This window comes from Narcine bancroftii, chromosome 8 (genome assembly GCF_036971445.1).
Source record: "Narcine bancroftii isolate sNarBan1 chromosome 8, sNarBan1.hap1, whole genome shotgun sequence".
Lineage (NCBI taxonomy): Eukaryota > Metazoa > Chordata > Chondrichthyes > Torpediniformes > Narcinidae > Narcine > Narcine bancroftii.
Window position 1 is genome coordinate 93,070,665 of NC_091476.1, and position 6,000 is coordinate 93,076,664.

A 6,000-nucleotide genomic window follows, 5' to 3' on the forward strand; every position below is an offset into this window, starting at 1 on the left:
CAGCATGATGCTGAAACAAGCCATGAAAGACCTCAACAATGAAGACGCTGTTTACATCCGGTACCGCACGGATGGCAGTCTCTTCAATCTGAGGCGCCTGCAAGCTCACACCTAGACACAAGAGCAACTTGTCCGTGAACTACTCTTTGCAGACGATGCCGCTTTAGTTGCCCATTCAGAGCCAGCTCTCCAGCGCATGACGTCCTGTTTTGCGGAAACTACCAAAATGTTTGGCCTGGAAGTCAACCACCTTAAGTAATCCCTTACTAATCACAGAGCACTGATGGCTTAGGGAATACTTCAAGTGGGATGTGAATGGAAAGGAAAAGGTTGAGAATGACTGCATTAACTGCAGTACCACTGCATCACATTTGAACATGTAAAAAAAAACATTGTATGCACTTAAATTAACACAAGTAGAAAGAAAATTAATTTCTGATCTTTCCATAGCCACTTTTTCAGGAAAGCAATGTGACCACAGGATTTACACAATGTTAACCAAAGATTGGACTCAACAAAAGCTTTCCCGGTCCAAGTGCAAGGAAAGCTGAGGAAATCTACGCTGCCCAGTTGAACTCCATTCTTAAAGTAAGCCTAAAAATACTAATTAGTGACATAGAGAAGCTTTTGCTTTTATTTGAAATCCACTAAGCTAGAGTCAGATCTTGAGGGGTGTCTTCCGCTGTTCTGTATTTAAAGTCTCCGTGACCCAGAAGTGACAATCCCACTGTTTGGAGCCAGAATATGGTGTGGCGCATTAGCAACACTGTTACAATGCCTGCGGCTGTGGTTCAAATCCCGCACTATCTGTAAGGAGTTTGTACATTCTCCCCATATCTGCGTGGGTTTCCTTCGGGTGCCCTGGTTTCGTCCTACCATTTAAAACATACCAGGGGCGTAGGTTAATTGGGTGTACTTGGGCAGAATGGGTTTGTGGGCTGACAGGGCCTGTTACTGTATAATTTAAAAAAAATTTAGTGGAAGATCACCATCCTTCACCAAATTTTCATTTCTTTTCTGCTCCTTGGTCAGAATCATGAAAACCCTAACCACCACTGGTTTGGAAACCATTCATCAAATAGATTGTGGGGGTACAAGAAGCTGTGCCATCACTGTTTCAAGGAGAATTAGGTAAAATAACGTCATTGCACTGGACCAAAGAAATAGAAATAACTATTGACTTAATCAGAGAACACATTTTTTTTAAAAAAAGCTTCAGATGCTGGAGATCTAAAAGAAAACTAGAAAATGTGGAAAACACCTACTAGGCCAGGTGACATTTTGTGGAAAAAGAAAATATTTCAGGTCAAATATCCTTTCTCACACCTGCAAAAGAGAGAAAACACATTAAATTTAAGTTGCAGAAAAGGTCACTGTGAAAGGAAAGTATGTGGTCAGGAGTAATGTTTGGGACTTCTCGGGGACAAGATAGCCATTGCAGTTAATTCCATGAGCGTGGTTCAATAGTAAAAGGATGGAGGTAACCACACCACCCAGTGCACACTCTGTTCTCGCTGCCACCGTCAGGAAAGATGTAGAGGTGCCACAAGACTCGCACCACCAGGTTCAGGAACAGCTGCTATCCCTCCATCAAGTTCTCAACAACAAACTCAGTCAGGGCCTCACTTAAGGAATCTTACTTTTACACTTTAATTTTTTCTCTCTGTATTGCACGATCAGTTTGTTTATATTTCTTTATTTGTCTACATGTATAGTGTCTTCTTGAGTACAATTTTTGAACTACCGCAAGTAGTAATTCTGCCTCACCTGCAAGAAAAAGAATCTTGGTTGTATATGATGTCATGTATGTACTCTGACAATAAATCTGAACTTTAAAGAGTAGTTTCAATCATGGATGTAAAGGCGATGTGTGGAAGACAGCATTTGAATGTGATGATGCCTCAGAGAGAAATAGCTGACTCAGAAGGATAATATATTGCAGTCAGAATTGCGAAGATTTTTGATTTTGATGCATCTATGCTGCAACACTGGAAACCTTTTTTGAGATCTTCATAATTAAAACTCTGGGAAAAGGGGTTAAAGGGTCATCTTGCTATCAACACACCCATCTCCTGTGAATGAAGGGATTAAAAATCTTGCTCTTGACTCACCTGCCATATGAATGATCTTCATTTTGTCATATGGTGAGAGGTAGATCATTGAACGAGTGATTTCAAAGTTTTCAGCTTCATTTGTGACTCATCCGATTATGAAATTCACCTGCAATCAGCAAACATAATAACTTGTGCACCTTTTGACAAGTGGTTTGCCTAATTTTTTCCAGATCACAACCAGTTAGTCAACAGTTCATATAACAGAAAATTTAGTCACTTCCCCTTCCTTGCAATGGCTCTGCTATTATACCACACTTCATATCAAAAGCCTGGTTCTGCTGAGGAAATGATTAATAGGCCTCAACAGAGGTGTTGGCAAGTGAAGTTTACTACCATTGTCTACTGTCAAGATTTGCTAGGAAATTGGAGGAAACATCATACGCACTACTGGGAATAAAATGCAAAGTTTGACCATATGGAAATCAGTGCTACTTTGATCACAAAGGTAAAAGATGACACTGGATAATGGCTTCATTGTCTGCATATCAAAGTGTGACAAACAGTATAATATTGACTCAATGAAGATAAAAAAATAAAGCTGTTTGCTGGCAGAGGGTGGATATGTATTTTTGATCAAATGTTTACATGCATTTCTTTCAGGTAAATATTTATGCTTTATTTAATTCTACCTCTCACCACATGACAAAAGAATAAAAAGTTAATTGTAAAGCTGTGTCATTGATGCCAACATGATGTATGGCAGAGTGTTACAGAATTCTGTGTTGTGTATTGGCCTATGTGTTGTGTGGTTTTATGTTAAAAAGTGACAGTTTGCCTTTAAGAGCCAAGATGAAGGTGGACTGCTGAGAGTGGGAGACGGATTGAGCATGTGCAGAAAATGATCTAAAAATTTATGGACTTGGACAATAAACCACCACTGGGTGTGGCTGTGGAGTGGAAGAAGGCCCAGAGCATGAGTGATGGTCTAGAGGACAGTTTAGAATGTTGGGATTTCAAAAAGGGATGAACATTCAGAAGGCAGCCATAAGGATCTGGACCAAGCCTCTCTCTGCAAGCAACACAAGTCAACTTCGAATTTTGTGCTCTCTCTCTCTCTCTCTCTCTCTCTCTCTCTCTCTCTCTCTCTCTCTCTCTCTCCCTCTCCCTCTCCCTCTCTCTCTCTCTCTTTTGGTTTCAGTTTACCAAACAAACTGAATTTTGTTTATGACCTTTGCTTCGATTGAGATCGAAGTTTTGTGAGTCTTGTGTATTTTGTGTTTGTTTTGTGTCTAAGTTTTTCTGTGGGCTGGTAGTAAATATTACTTAGACTTTAATTACATATGTTATATTTAGGCTGGGGTATTTATTAGTTTTACACTGTTATTGAGATTTGCATAGTAACAAGTGGGCATTGTTATAAAAGGGGGGATTTTGAATTAAAGTTTGAAGGTGAATTTTTGTTAATAAAGTAATTGTTCATCTTTACCCCTGTGTGATATGCCTTCTTTCTGGTTGCTGGTTTGATCTTGTAACACAGAAGTAAAATATTATAAGGTAATACTGTATCATTAAAATATGAAAGTGGATGTTGAAAGTTCAACAATTTAAGAGTGAATGCCCTTCATTTACTATAAGGAAGGGAAATGGATTGAGCTACTCTGTGCTAATGTTTGTCTTTGGTTAAAGGTTTAAGAATATTACATCATTTCATGAGTGTGTATAATTAATTAGGCATACAAACCTTCCAGAAAAGTGCACTGTGCAATCATTCCAATATTTAATTTACTTTTAAAGGTTGCGTGCTGGTATTGTATATATATTTCATTAATACCGCAATTTTGATTTACCTCAGCAGAGCCATCTTAGTGATTTTGTATTCTTTCATATTTATTGTTAAAGAGTGTTGAATAATAAAATAATTGATTTGATCAAAATAGATCCCTGCTCCATTGGTAGAAGGACATTAGCTTTTACCTAAACATCAGAATCAGAATTTATTGTCATGAACAAGTCATGAAATTCGGTGTTTTTAGCAACAGCGTTACAGTGCAAACATTCATATAATGAACCATCTTACAACAATAATATATATATAAAAAAATTAAAATAATAGCAACCAGCCAGAATGCTCTCCACGGTACTCCTGTAGAAGTTTTTGAGAGTCTTCTGTGACATACTGAATCTCCTCAAGCACCTCAATCAATATTTTGTTTTAGTTTTCAGCTGTAATTCACAATGTACTATTAAAAATAGCACTCATGAAGTATGGGAGACCAACTTGTATGGTAAGCTAGTAAATACATGAATACGGCTCCTAGAACGCTTCCACCAGCATTGTCTCCGCTCCATCCTCAACATCCATTGGAGCGCTTTCATCCCTAACGTCGAAGTACTCGAGATGGCAGAGGTCGACAGCATCGAGTCCACGCTGCTGAAGATCCAGCTGCGCTTGGTGGGTCACGTCTCCAGAATGGAGGACCATCGCCTTCCCAAGATCCTGTTATATGGCGAGCTCTCCACTGGCCACCATGACAGAGGTGCACCAAAGAAAAGGTACAAGGACTGCCTAAAGAAATCTCTTGGTGCCTGCCCCATTGACCACCGCCAGTGGGCTGATATCGCCTCAAACCGTGCATCTTGGCACCTCACAGTTTGGCGGGCAGCAACCTCCTTTGAAGAAGACCGCAGAGCCCACCTCACTGACAAAAGGCAAAGGAGGAAAAACCCAACACCCAACCCCAACCAACCAATTTTCCCCTGCAGCCGCTGCAACCGTGTCTGCCTGTCCCGCATCGGACTTGTCAGCCACAAACGAGCCTGCAGCTGACGTGGACTTTTACCCCCTCCATAAATCTTCGTCCGTGAAGCCAAGCCAAAGAAGAAAACATGAATATGAGGAATAGATGCAGGAGGGGGCCTTATAGCCTTTAAAGCCTGCATTGCCATTAAATAATATGATGACTGAACTTCTACCCTATCCACTTTCCGGTTATATTGATATCCCTTGATTTCCAAAAGGCTTCAAATAAGAATGGTTAGTGTAGTCGTTAGTACAACTCTATTAGAGTGTCAGTGACCTGAGTTTGAATCCGGCACTGTCGGAGTACAAAGGAGTTTATTCATTCTCCTCGTTTCTGTGTGTGCTTCTTCTGGGTGCTTTGGTTTCCCCCCAAATTTTAAAGACGTACAGGGTTAATAGGTTAATTGATCATATGGTGCATTTGGGAGGCACAGATTCATGGGTATCTCAGTGCTGTATTTCTAAGTTAAAAAAATAGTGGTGGGGTGGGTTCAGATAATGGGAAAACTAAAATGTTGAGAGATAGATTGATATGGTGGCACAGTTGTTCATGTTACTACCTCATAAATCCAAGATCTCAGGTTCAGTCCTAATCTCGGATGTGGTCAGTGTGGAGTTTGTATGTTTTCTCTATGACTGGGTTGGTTCCTCCAGGTCATTTGGTTTCTTTCCATGTACCAAAAGATTGTTACATTAATTGACTATTATAAGATTACCCACAGTGTATGTGGGTGACAGGGGAATTGGGGGTGGGGGGTGAAGGATCTGTGAGATAATAAGTGAGCAAAAGGATTACAGAATTGCTCTGAGAACCAGATAAACTTGATGGGTTGAACAATGACATTCTCAATTATGAGGAAAATATTAAAGTTCCAGTTGATGATGCAGGTTGGTGATACAGTGAATGAGATGAAAGAGTAGAATAGGAAGAGACAGAACATGCAAAAATTAGCATGCACTTGATGGGGATAAACAGCTTAAAAGGTAAAACTAATGTTGCACTGTATGCAACATTTGTAACTAGGAAAATGAACTTATGATACAAGTAGAAATCAATTAGTATAATACATAAACATTTACAGAAAGTGAGCAAAGGTGACCAAGAGTGGGAATTGCATGCTATTTGTGAAAAACAAACAGAATGTA

The 6,000-nt window shown here is 39.7% G+C and overlaps 1 long non-coding RNA gene across 2 annotated transcripts in view; it reads right to left on the reverse strand.

Annotated features, from left to right (window-relative positions):
* The window catches only part of LOC138741038 (uncharacterized), a 54,997-nt gene extending 52,450 nt beyond the window's left edge, over positions 1-2,547 (reverse strand). The window contains exons 1-2 of one of the 2 annotated variants that reach the window (XR_011343279.1): positions 2,112-2,547; positions 1,266-1,326 (exon numbers count right to left, since the gene is read on the reverse strand). This is a non-coding gene — a long non-coding RNA (uncharacterized lncRNA). The remainder of the gene's footprint in view (positions 1-1,265; positions 1,327-2,111) is intronic. The other variant, XR_011343280.1, reaches the window with a different exon arrangement.
* Positions 2,548-6,000: the final 3,453 nt, after the last annotated feature.